We start from the raw sequence: 14,296 nt of genomic DNA on the forward strand, positions 1-14,296 counted from the left end.
AGGCTCCCGGGGGCTTCGCCAGTTGGGAGCATTTCTTCAGGCCTCTGCGCTTTGGAAGGGTAAGCAGTGGAAATGAATCACCTCAAATATAATCTCATGATTGTTGCCAAGATTCCTCCTGTCAGCAACTGCTCATCAATGTTGTTTGCTTTGTTGGAATAAAGCAGGACAAACTCTGAGGAACACAGCCATTCTGTGGTTCTCAAGTGGAGTGGAAGGAGCATCCATCCCAAACCATTCTTTAGTGAGGAAACAGGCCCAGAAAAGTCACTGAGCTTAAAAATACTAGAGCTTAAACTTAAGTCAAGGCCTTAAAATTAAAAAAAAAAATTTTTTTGTTCGTTTTTTTTGAGACATGTAGCCCTGGCTTGCCTGGAACTTGCTCTGGAGACTAGGTTGGCCTGGAACTCACAAAGATCCACCTGCCTCTGCCTCCCTAGTACTGGGATTAAAGGCATGTGCCACCACTGCCCAGCTAAAACGAAAACTGTAACTGTAAATATCACTATATTCTAGTAAAGTTGTAGATCCAGCAGAGCATTCATGTCCAGCCTTCCCCGGCTCCTGCTAGCGCTAACAACCACACAGCCACAGCACATCTGTCGGTATTGACACGATACTATTAAACTATCAGCCTTACTTAATTGTGCAAGTTTCCCCCTTAGTATCTTCTGCCCATGTTGTTGGCTATCTTGATTTGTTTCAGAATCTCCTAGTATTGTGAATCCCGTGTTCCCAGTCTGTCAGGGGTATTGGAATTCCTAGGATTTCTCTCCTTTAAAAATTGTTTTGGACACAGTCTCTTGTGTATTTTAGACTGACTTTGAACTCCCGAGCGCAGTCAAAGGTGACTTGAGTGTCTGTCTGCCCCTCTTGCCTTCTCCTCCAGAGTACTGAGTGCAGATGTGTGTGATGGTGCCTTTCTATGCAGTGCTGGGGATGGACCCCAGGGCTCTGTGCAGGCTACATAAGAATTCTACTAACTGAGCTTCATTCCACCCCCAAACGTTCTCTGTTATGACCTTGACACTTTACATTTATTTGATCCTTTTATTTGTGCATATGAACTACCTAGGGACTTGCTAAAATCCAAGCCTTCTCTGAAGCAGGAGAATCTGCAGATTCAAAGTGCATACACCTGGTGCTAATTCTGCAGCTCCAGACTTCATGATGAATAGTTAGAGCAGTGGTTCTCAACCTTCCTGATGCTGTGACCTTTTAACACAGTTCCTCATGTTGTGGTGACCCCCTCAACCATAAAATTATTTTCATTGCTACTTTATAACTGCAATTTTGTTACTGCTATGAATCGTAATGTAAATATCTGATGTATAGGATATCAGATGTGCGAGCTCTGTGAAAGGGTTGTTCGACCCACAAAGGGGTCACAACCCTTAGGTTGAGAATCGTTGAGTTAGAGCTAAGCTTTCACCTATAAAGTAACACATCAAAAATGAATGTAATGGGCTGGAGAGATGGCTCAGTAGTTAAGAGCACTGGTTGCTCTTCCAGAGGATCTGGGTTTGATTCCCAGCACCCATACAGTGGTTTACAACTGTCTCTAGCTCCAGTTCCAGGAATCCAACACTCTCTTCTGGACTCCACTGGCACCAGGTACACACATAGTGCACAGACATATATACATATATATATAATTTTATGTGTATGGATGTTTTGCCTGTATATATATATAAATAAACACATAAAATTGAAATTAAAAAATAATCAATGTGAGGTAGCCAGCAGCTTTTAACTATGTATGTATTCCTTAATGCCTTGTCTTAAAAAAGTAATTGTAGAAAACAGGAATAGTTTTGGAAGATAAGAATTGACATAAATGCTGTTAGATAACTTTGATAAAGATGTGGTCATCAAAGTTCTCAGCAATAAACTGATAGTTATATGTGCACCATCACTGATGTATTTAAGTGCCTATAGAATTTAAAGTCAGTGTTACAGAAAAATTTAAATGTAAGTCTTCAACATTCGTTTCTTTTAAGTTTAATTAAAATGTATTCACACCAATTACCCCCTTTCCTCCCTCGTATCCCCCCCATGTTTGTCCTCCAACTCATGGCCTCCTGTTTTTAAATCATCACTGTTACATGTACATATAAAAGAACATAGAAATGTGTCCTGTGTAGTCCATTCTGTGTTGCCTGCACATATATTTTTAGGGGTGACCATTTGGCACTGGATAAACAATCGGGGCTCATCACTGGAGAAGTCTAATTCTCCGTCCCTTGGCAGATGTTAATTGCTTGTAGCTCTTCATCTAAAGCCTCATGAACTTTCTCCCACCTCTGCTGGAATTTCAAAAAAACCACCAAAATGACTGCGATCTACACACGCACCTTTAAATAACTCTAAATAGTAATGGACTGATTCTACAACCAAATGACACAGGCTGACTGAACAGATCAAGAAACAAAATCAACTTATCTATTTTCTACAAGAAACTCAGCTTTAAAGCTATAGATGTCATTTAAAAGGATAGAAAGAAGTGTTCCAAGCAAAGGAGATCAAGTAGCAGGCAGGCATTGCCTAATACCTACAAAATAGACTTCAAACTAAAACTGATCAGAAGAGACACAGAAGGACACCTCATTCTAATCAAGGGATCAGTTAATCAGGAAAACATCACAATACTAAACATAGATGCATCACCCTGGGGCACCTAATACAGGTGATTTCAACACCCTAGTCACTCCAATAGACAGGTCACCTGGACAAAAAATAAAGAGAGGAACCTCAGAACTGAATGACGTCTTACATCATCAAGTGGACCTAAGAGATACCTATATGATATTCCACCCAATACCAAAAAAATACACACTCTCCTCAGCGACACATAGACTTTGAAATAAATGCCATCCAGAGATACAAAGCAACCTTTAACATACAAAGAACTCAGGATGGCTCAGCACTTGTTACTTTTTGCAGAGGAACTGGGTTCAAGTCTCAGCCTACACTTGGTGTCTCACAATCATCTGTATCTCCAGTTCCATGGAAGCCAATGCCTTTTTGTTACCTCCATGGGTACCAGACACTCACCAGGTTCATATATATACATGCAGGCAAAACATTCATACATAGAAAATAAAATACTAGTCAAGAAACACAAGTTTAAAAAATGGGCTATGGATCTGAACAGAGTTCTCAAAAGAAGAAATAAAATTGGCTATGAAATAACCTCAAAGAATGTTCAACACTGTTAGCAGTTAGGGAAATGCAAATTATAACTAAACTGACATTTCATCTTACCCTAAGCAGAATGACTATGATCAAGAAAACAGCTAACAGCAAATTCTAGAGGATTCAGCAAAAGGTAAGCCCTCTTTTACTGTTGGTGAGATTGCAAACTGGCACAGCCACCCTGGAAATCAGTGTAGAGAATTCTTAAAAAGGTAAAAAGTAGATCTACCATATGACCCAGCTATACCACTCTTTGGCATCTTTGGCATAAGGTCTCTACATCCCACTCCATAGACAATCACTTATTCACAATAGCTAGGAAGTGGAAACAACCTAAATGTCCTTCAACTGATGAACTGATGGTAAAAATGTGGTACATACACACTACAGATTTCTATTCAGTTGTAAAGGAGAATAAAATCATGAAATTTGCAAGAAGATAGATGGAACTAGAAAATATTATGCTGAGTGAGGTAACCCAGACTCAGAAAGTCAAATACCTCATGTTCTCTGTTGTTTGTGGATCCCAGTTTGAAATCTTTAGATGTGAGTGTATAACTGGGAGTAATTAGCAGAAACCAGGGAAGTAAAAAGAAACCACGGTGTGTCGGAAGAGGCTCCTAAGAAAAGGATAGTGTGACAAAGGCTGTATGAAGGGGGAAACAGGGAAAATGGGAGGATGGAATTCATCTGGGGAGGGGAGAGTAGGGCAATAGAGAGAGCAAGAGAGAGGCAGGATGGAAAAGAACACTAAGGATGATTGAAGAAACCATAGGGAAGCATTATTTTATGTTCACTTAAAACAACACATATAATGTATATGTGTATACACATGTAAATAATTTCAATGAAATTGTGCTATTTGGGGTGTGAATGCTCCCCTCAGATGCCATAGACTACCTAAAAAAGCCCCAGTGCCAGGCATGGGAAACCTCTGACTTGTTAATGGAGGCCGAGATTTCCAGAACAATAGAGGCTGTTGCTATTGCTTGATTGATTGCTTTCCAGAACCTGAAGGTGAGACCTCACTGCTGAAGACATCATGCACTTCTGACATAGGAATTTGGAGAAATCATGATGGAACCTGATGTGGAAGCCTCCTCCCTGCGGACTAGTTCTCATAGTAGCTGGAGGTGCAGTGCAAGCTCCCAAGGGAGAAAAGCAATCAGTAGTAAGACGCAAATGTAATACCTGTGCACCACAATGATGAGCAAGGCAAGGTCTACCCAATGGTGTGCAACAGTGGCACTTATATCTTGGGGGAAACCAATAGCCATCAGGTTGGACTTAAGGCATGCTCAACAGGAAGGAATTCATGCCTGGTACTACTAAATAGAGCTAGCTGGCCATGGTTGGTAAGGTCATGGACCCTAGAGGGGAACCCACTACTAAAACTTTCCTAAAACAGTATTACAATTCCCAACTGTGTTCTAAACACCATCAGCCTTTACAATCAAATGACTTTCTGCAGTTAAAAATCCCAAAGACAATGTAATAATATGCAGTATCCAGATTCTTTGTGTAATTTTCATCTTTTCGTGGCTTAACTTTTATATTACTTTTACTGTCTCTTTAAAGACTTTATTTTTAAAACTATTTATTTCTTTATATAATTGTATATATTTCTTTAGATAACTATATATACTTCTTTCCTCTCTCTTCCAAGCCTACATACATTTTTACATACACTGTAAACCATTTAGAGTTTTATTCCATCTGTATCTGTCTTATTATGAATCTATAATCCTCCTCTGACCAAGAGAGGTTTTAAACTGCTAAGCTGCATGGTGACTTAGGTGTTGACTCCACCCGCCCCCTCAGCTTCCCAACATGGCAGAGGTATGTTTACCGCCAGCTCTGGGCTCCATGCTCACCACGGAGTCTGGGAAGCAGTGGACCTATGCTTCCATCCACTAGCGCGTAGCCCAGAAACTTTTTTCCCCCCCATACCATCAAAAGCTAAATCCACTACTACTAAATGCAGTGGAGATACCTCTGTGTACTGTGGCAGGAATCTGCCATGCCGTAAGTCAAGCCCACATGCCACGAACTGGCCTATTGTAGCTCAAGCCTGCACATTGAGGTGTTGCTATAGCACAGCTTGCCTGAGAGACACAATTAGGAAGCTACTCTTGGCTCCATTTTAGAACCCTTTTTTAAAAGCTTTCCCAGGTTTTGGGTGGAAATTCTTGCTATCACATTGGGCACCAAATGTAGCCATAAGTTTCTCTGGTCCCACCCAGCCTCGTGGTCCCACAGCCACTTATAATTACACAGAGGTTTATATAATTATCAATTTTATGGCCTATTGGCTCAGGTTTCTCACTAGCTAGCTCTTACAACTTAACTCAGCCTGTTTCTATTAATCTGTGCATTGCCACATGGCTTCATGGCTTACCAGTACTTTCACATCTTGCTTCTCCTGGCAGCGGCTCATTGTGTCTACCCCACTCTCCTTTCTTCCTCTTTCGCTAGTTCGAATGTACCACCTAACCTTATTCTGCCTCACCATTGGCCAAACAGCTTTATTTATCAACCTATCAGAGCAACACATATTCACAGCACACAGAAAGACATCCCACAGCACTATGGTTCTTTAGATCTCGCTAGTGTCCATATCTCTTCCTGGCCATGCTGCTGGTGGATCAGTGAGCTTGTGTCCAGACCAGTCCTTTTATTTTTGGCCAGCATCTGTAACGGCTTCATAAACTCCTTTATTCCAGAGATATATTGGTCTCAAAGTTTTTATTAAACAGTAGCTTTGTTATTTTCAGTTCCCATGTCAGAGGAGCTGCAGTCAGCAATGGAGCTCATGGAATACAACCCACCAAATAGCAAAGCTCTGATGGGCGCACTCTGGAGAGGCAAAGCCCTGGGGAATGGTCTCCAGAATGCCCCTTGCTTCTGCTGTGCCTTCTCCTGATTGCTGCTATTTATTGTGTTCTTTCTGTATCTGGTATGGTGTGATTACTACGTGAAGGAATCCCATTGTATCTTGCACATTTTTCATGGGAAATTCCCACTCCTCACTGGGCAATTTCCTTGCATATCATAATGAAGATGATTTTTATATAAGATCAATGATGCTTAATTAGATAAATGATTTAATTGAACTTTCTAAGTCAACATAAAAGATACAGGTGGTTGAGACAGTTAGTGAAGATGATTGGGGAAATTGTTTAGGCTGCTGTGCCAATTGCTCCAATGAGAGCTTGCAAAAAAAAAAAAAAAAAGACCGAAATAAGATTTGGAGTTACCCTCTTTTCTAGATGTGAGATTTGCTGAGGATGAAAAATAAGAACAAGGAAGTTTCATGCATTGTAGACCTATGAATTCTGCCTATGGGGGAAAAAATAGGAAAATGATCAAGGAAAGCAATTACATCTCTACACCCAAGGTGAGGGCTGAGTTCCTTGGTCATGTAGCTTACAGAATTAATCACAGGCCCAGGTATGCACCAAAGACAAAGTTGTGAAAGGAAATTAAATGACCCCATTGTATATAGAGAAAAGTAGATGGTTGTTACCTAGAAGACCACTTGTTTAAGGTTTTGTAGAGTAGCAATAAGACACGAATCTGCTAAACCAAAACCACAGACAGCTGCCTGCCAGGACAAAGGAACTGGCTGAAACAGACTTGGCTTGCTTAAAACTTAGTTAACAAACAATAAAAGAATCATTGCTTTGGGGTGAAGATGCTATGGTGGGAGAAATACTACAAAGGAAAATCTTTAACTACACATGGGCTTCTAAGAAAAGCACGTAACATGTGATCATAGTGTGATTTCTTCCTGTGTAAAGATTTTAATTTGTTTTTGGAAAGTATGTAACTTGTGGTTGTAAGGTAATCTTTTATGGCATAGAAATTTTTGTCTTAGGTGGTATAAAAGGGATAAGAGAAAAATAGAGTCATAAGAGAAAAAGAAGAGCATTAAGCTTTGTCCCCTCAGATAAGTCTCCTGTGTGTTTAGTAGCACCAACGCCACATTTCCTCTCCCGTTTCTCTGACCTGTTGTGGCTGGATGTCGGCAGCAATTTAAAAAAGAAAGCTTGTAATATGGAGTGTATGGTTTCAGAGAGTTTGAGTCCATGATAACAGAGTAAAGGCATAGCAGGAGGAACAGCTGAGAGCTTATATCTTCATCAACAGTCACAAGGCAGAGAGAGAACAGTGGAAATGATTCAAGTCTTTTGAAGTCTCAAAGCCCACTTCCAGCAACCCATCTCCTCCAACAAGGCCACACCTCTTAATCCTTACCAAACTGTTCTACCAATCAGGACCAAGTATTCAAATATATGAGTCTATGGAGACCATTCTCATTCAAACCACCGCAAGAAGAAACATCAACTCGGTTAGACTCAAAAGAAAAAAATAGAAGCCAGATGATTGCTGCTCTGAGATACCGTCCTGTGATCTTTGATCTCCATAAGTTCTTAACCCCTTTGCCTGCACTCTTTGAAGGGAAGAGCATCTGTTTCTAATTTCCTGCCATATGGAATCAAGCTCATTTTCTTTCCCGGTTCACAGCAATCTCAAGATTGCCAGAATCTTTGTCTTAGGGTTGTCATGGCATGGAATTCTATTTACATATTGACTTGTTTCTTAGCAACAGATAAAGACCTTGGGTTGAGGGTCTGAGCAAGGATATTCCATTCCACTCTCTGGATCTGTGTTGGCTTGTATTGTTATCTCATTCTCACTAAGAGAATTTGAAAAGTGAAAGTTTTAGGGGAAGGTCTGGTGGGTGGGGCTGGGGAGCAGACAGGGTTTACTGGAGTTGTTAGGAGCACTTAAACAGGAAGGTTTGCCTTAGCTCAGCTGAGGAAAGAACCAACATGCTTCTTCCTTCCCTGTGGAACACCCAGAACCTCGACCCTGGACACAAGAACCATTAGGTTGGCAGATGTAGTACTAACCTTCTTCCTGGCCATGAACTGACTGATTTCATTGACTTAACAAGCTTAGTTTGGTGAAAATTAAGAATAAAAAAGAATGAAAAAGAAGCAGAGCTGTTATCCTGAGGGGCAGCAAGAGAGAAGACTGGTGTCAGGAACTGGAGTGAAGTCGGCTTCCCCATAGGTTGAGGGGTAGCTAAGCCATAGGACACTAGGCCTTCTGGGTCCCTCTGCTCAGCCCTGCATTCCAGTCCCACTGTTGCTCCAGCTCTCTCTCCAAGTCCCAGCAGAAGCAGTGCCTGAGGTAATGGGGTCCATAATTTTCAGGGAGTGGAGTGGGGACCCCCTAGAGATCTGCCTCTGCCTTGGCTTGTCCTGGTTCACACCGGAGCAGCTCCAGGCACTGCCTGAGCGGCATTAGATTCCAGCTTCCACTGCACAGGCTGTTAGTGCTGAAAGATGGAGATTTTACAGATGGCTGTGTTGTAGGCTCCAAATCAAAACCAGCATCTTTGTCTAAAATTGGTCTATTTTTTTAAATGTTATTTTTATTTTTTATGGTCATTGGTGTTTTGCCTGCCTGTACGTCTGTATGAGGACATCAGAATCCCTGGGACTGGAGTTACAGACAGGTGTGAGCTGCCCTGTGGATCCTGGGAATTGAACCTGGGTCCTCTGAAAGAGCAGACAGTGCTCTTAACCAATAAGCCATCTTTCCAGCCCTCAGGTCTATTTGTTTGTATGTTTTAAACATTTTTGGCTGCCTCTGCAGACACCATGATATTATTAACTTGGCCATGATGTTCTTAGCTTTGACAATCTCTGTTTCCTGATGACTTGCAGTTTTCTTGCACAAGATAAGTCCCCATATTACAACCTCTTGAGAATGTCTCTCTTCTCTTTCTTTGACCTTGAATATTCTTTGACTAGACTGTTTCAAGATGGAAATATTGTACATTATCATGTTGATTTAAAAGAGGTTTGAAGCCAGACATGGTAGCACAAACATTACACTCAGAAGGGCGATGTAGGAAGGTCTGGAGTTCTAGACCAGCTTTGGCTACAATACAACACCTTGTCAAAACAACAACAAAAATAGCAAAGTCAAAAAAAGGTTTTATTGTACTTTCTTGTCCCATGTAGTAAATGTATAATCTCTAAAGTGTCTTGTATTTAAACTGATCTTAATTTTTGTTGAACATTCAACAAGTCTGTTCCTGTATGTCTGGAATTGAAATATCAAAAGCAAACAGAATTTATATTCCACAGATAGAACAAATTTGTACATATTGTAGATTTAAGAATATTAAAGATTCAAGACTTTCTCTCTATATATACATATATATGTATATAGAATGTCTATGTATATAAGAATATAGGACTTTCATCCTAATTTCAATTATATAAAATGTACTTTTAATAATACATTGAGTATAAAATTCACATATGCCATTTCTTCATTTAGGTTAATTGTGGATTGAGTTTAGTCACAGGACAGTACCATGCAGGGGTTCAAGAAGAGCCCTTTGACATTCTGGTTGGAACACTATGGATACAACAGGTAAGCGTCAGGACTCAAGTGTACTGTTCTGCAAGCACAGCTCTCAGTCTGGGCTAACAGAGTCAGGAACAAATGCACACCTTCTTAATAGATGTAAATTGAATACAAGTGGAGTTTGACCAATTCACAGTTTCAAGAATTCTGTGCTCGTAATTTTCCTTTAAAATACTACAATTTATGTAGTGTGACAATAAGCATATTCCAGTCACTTTAAACTTTTCCTCTAGGGACAGCTGTTTGACATATTGGTGGATATTCTATGTAGGGTTGGTAAGCTAGTATTTGATCCAGGAAGCCATTTCACAGAAATGGTCACCACTTGGCACTTCAGCTGATCCATCTCAATCAATTCCTGAAATAATGTTTGTCATCCCTGTGAAGGTCAAAAATTGGATTTTTATTAGTGAGACTAATGGATGCTGGCATTTTATGAAAAGCTACAATATTTTAAGCAATTCTACCTATGAGAGAACGCGATGTAAGATTCTTATGAGGCCTTCACTGTATAACCTTGGGAATGACACTTGAGACTTGGTCCCTATGTGGTCTTGTCTTCAGCCCATGGCTTGTAAGAATTTTGGCCTGTACTACTGGGACTCTGTTGAATCTGTTACATCTTTCATGTAAGGTGATGTTTGAATATCAAAATGTGTTTCAGAGCTCATGGCCACTATTTGTTCTTCTTGGCTGCCAAATGTTTTGCTCTATTGCATACTTTGTCAGAGCCTAGTAACATGCTTATAAAGGCATAAATGACTTTCACCTGCCCCAAATTTGTACTGTGGTTACTCCTGCCTGCCAAAATGAATCATGAGAGCTGTTCATAACCAAGTTAGTTTAGGACAGTTCACAGGTCTTACCTTCTTTAGGAGGTAATTTGATTACATAATACTATTCATGTCCTACGGGGAAAATCCCATCACGTCAATCTGCTCAGTCTAAGGAGTCACTTAAGTATCTGCCAGTTTCTTCCTCAACGGAAGCCATCTGGGAAACCCAGTGATCACTTAAGAAGGTTTCCTATGAAACAAAACAGTTGTAGACCCTTTTGGGGGTCAGAACACTGTTCCCTGATCTGATTTGTCCATGTACTCTGCACAGGCCTTTAATTTAAGTGTAAGAGTTAGTCAGTAACAAGTCTGAACTAATGGCCAAGCAGTTATAAATAATATTAAGCCTCTGAATGATTATTTTATAAGTGGTTGCAGGTTCATGGTGGGGGCGTGCAGGCAGGACCAAGAAACCTTCCAGCTACACAGGCCAACCTTATTGGACTTCCTACTGAAAATTAGTAGAAGCTTACAAATAACTGTTTTTTGTAAAGGAATCTCATTTCTTAAGGCTTGAAGGAACTTGAACCATGCTTTAAGGTCAATGCCTCCCCAGAACACGAAAAATGACTTACATGGATCGTAAATCATCAAATTCTAGACTTTCTTTACAAACAGGCTGAAAAATAACAACATTAAAGAATATCTTAGCTTAGACTTTTGAGCTAATGGTCAGTCCAGAACTGGTTTATAAAGGGCTTCTACTAAACAGAATTAAGAAATGTCATTAATACAATGTTTGCAAAATGTGTTCCTCCCACTTTTTTCTTTGTTCCAAAGACTTCTGTAGTTAAATAAGTTTAGGAGCTTCTTCAAATGCTTATTCTTAGAGGGTCACAGTGCTTGTTAGCAACAAAGAAACACACACTATAACTATACATTTCTCAGACCCACTCAAACCACTGAAAAGTTTGGAAAAATCGTATGGCTGATAGTATGGACGGTTGATTCAGATGATTTGAGTTGCAGGTCTGTCATCCAGACTCGTGACAAGAGGCACATTGCTCATCCTTTCTGTTACTCTTGGCTCACATTTAAAATAGTAATTGATATTACAGACCTCACATGATTATCATGATACTAAATGAACTGGATGAAAAGCACTTAGCATAGCATGTAAGAGCTATCCTTTTTGTTATTTCCTGTAAATATTTCCCCAAATAATTGTTTCCTTATAAAAAACTTTAGTAAATACTTCCGTTCAGTATGAGCCAAACACACTAAATGAGCATGCTAGGATGTTCATTTGAGATATGTCTGGGGGATAATGTTTCTTCTGAAGTTCAACTACTTATCAGTTGGAAACTTGAAGTTCACTGCCATATGTGATATCTAGAAGTTGATGTAAAGAAAAAAATTAATGAAAAAAATTGTTGGAAGGACAGCTATGTGAAAATAATAGAAAACAGAACCTCTGAAAATTTCAGTTACCACAGGGAAACCAAATAGAATGTCTACTTTTAAGATACCCTTGAAATGTGGGGTGATGAAGAACTAAGTTAAGGCAGTAAAATGTCTACTTGCTTCAAAATCTGAGCAATAATTTTCTTAGTTATTGGCATGACTCTTGAAAACACACCAAACACAAACTTGAAAAGACTAGACTCACTTTCAGAGCAATGCTGATATTATTGGTGAAGATGCACACAGTATTTTTGCAACCTAAAAATCTGAACTTCGTTGTAGAATATTATTTCAAGGTGTGTTACTTTTGTTTTTGCTCTGAAACGTTTGTTTAATGATGCAAAGATGCATTTGATTAAATAAAATTCACCTGAGGTCAGGAGGCTGCGTCAGCTGACAGGAAGTGGTAGGGAGGAGCCAGGTGAGAAAGGGTTTATATAAGGAGGTGCGAGGAGAAGCAGGAGGGCTTTTTGAGGACGCGAGCAAGGAGAGGAGGCGAGCTACTTGCTATTCAGAGGTAAAGGGGTCTGGAGCAGAGTTTCAGAACCTGGGAACACTGTGGATTAGGCGACTGCTTGGGTCAGGCTACATTCCCTTTAAGCTCCTGGGAAAAGCAGGATTGGAGGGGACGCTCTTCAGGGGTTGTCACTTGGGCTTTGGAGATGGAGGGGCTAAGAGTGTGAAGACCTGGTGATTGGCTTCGGCCCTTCCCTGCCGTGTAGGCTGGTGTACTTTACCTTAATTCTACCTGAGTGGTCACTGCTGGCTTCTGAGAAGAGGCTTTAATGGTCTTCAACCAGGGTAATACCTTGAAAACATTCATCTCCTGTGTGTGGTACCTTGTAGGGCCCCTCAAGATTGCCTTTGATAGCCCATCTATCCTGTATGTCACAGGTCATGACATAGCTCTCTTTGGTGTCTTATTTAGCTTATTTCTATTGTTATTTGTTTTCTTTCTTTCTTTCTTTCTTTCTTTCTTTTTTCTTCTTCCCTTTTTAAGATTTATTTACGTATTATGTATACAGCATGTATGACTGCAGGCCAGAAGAGGGCACCAGATCTCATTACAGATGGTTGTGAGCCATCATGTGGGTGCTGGGAATTGAACTCAGGACCTCTGGAAGAGCAGTCAGTGCTCTTAACCTCTGAGCCATCTCTCCAGCCCCTTCTTTCTTTCTTTTTATGAGACAGGATCTTCTGTAGCTTGGGCTCACTTCCATATTGATGAATAGCCAAAGATGAATTTGTATCTGGATCTTCCTGCTCCTACCTCAGAAATTCTGGCATCATTGGTGTGCACCATTACAGCCACCTTGATTGTTATTTCTTAAAATATGTTATTTCCAGTTTGTTTCTGGAGTATGGGATGGAGGATGCCACAAGGATTTTTTTCCAGATAAAAAAATGCATTTCTCAGGTTATCATAAGGGAAAATTATTTTTATGAGAATATGTTTTGAATTTCAAAAGTATGTATTAGTTTCTGTTGTTGCAACATAGTGCTTTGTGTGTGTGTGTGTGTGTGTGTGTGTGTGTGTGTGTGTGTGTGTGTGTGTTGGAGACAGAGCTTCCACAACTGGCCCAGATTGACTTTTAACTCAAGGTCCTCCTGACACAGTCTCCCCAAAGCTAGAATTACAACAGGTATGTATCATCACACTTAATGTTGTGGCGTAACATACCCTGGAAGGCAAGATGTCTAAAACTCAATTATACTTGCGAATGATAAACAGTCAGCATGGTTTTATTTATCTGACCATCAAAAGATGTGTTTTATATATGGCACAATCTACAGAGGGGAGATTAGTTTTCTAAAATGACGAAACCACCCCAAACCAGCATTTGGATAATGGGAAGTCTCGGTTGTCTGTTCTACCACTGGTTGTATGTTCCACCCTATTCTGCCCTTACAAAAGCTTTTAAATGTGATTCAGAACATCTTTAATCTCTGAATAAAGGTGACCAGGAACTACTCCTTACTATTGTGGTATTTCTTTTTCTATTTTCCCTCAAGGGTACCTCAGGGGTACCCTTTCCTATCCCTATACTTACAGGTCTAGCTTGCCGTTACTAAGCTTTTCCAGAGTTACTTGAATGACGTACCAAACAGGGAATAAAAAGGCAAACCATGATGGTTGTCTTCAGAGGCCCTGTCCTCATTTCAGGGATGTGCACATGCACAGGACACACAGAGGTTGCTGCAGGGTCCCCAGTTCTGGACCCTGAGTCCCTTTCTTCAGTTCTCTCAGAATTCCTTGTGATTTTTACTTTTCGTTCCCTGGAATCTGATAGGAGAAAAATGGGATTGCCCTGTAGAGTGTTTGACTTGTGCTGTTTCCTTTATGGCAGAGTTGCTGATATCGTCACCTCGCAGTCTGTGTCCTCGCAGATCAGTGACAGTGGGAGAGTTGA

The 14,296-nt window shown here is 40.4% G+C and overlaps 1 long non-coding RNA gene across 1 annotated transcript; it reads left to right on the top strand.

Annotated features, from left to right (window-relative positions):
* The first annotated feature begins 7,807 nt into the window (after positions 1-7,807).
* On the top strand, positions 7,808-14,287 carry LOC131894119 (uncharacterized). The gene is made up of 3 exons (XR_009374847.1): positions 7,808-8,394; positions 9,556-9,651; positions 14,234-14,287. It is a non-coding gene; the product is annotated as an uncharacterized LOC131894119 (long non-coding RNA).
* The last annotated feature ends 9 nt before the right edge of the window (positions 14,288-14,296 follow it).

This window comes from Peromyscus eremicus, chromosome 17 (genome assembly GCF_949786415.1).
Source record: "Peromyscus eremicus chromosome 17, PerEre_H2_v1, whole genome shotgun sequence".
Classification (NCBI taxonomy): Eukaryota; Metazoa; Chordata; class Mammalia; order Rodentia; family Cricetidae; genus Peromyscus; species Peromyscus eremicus.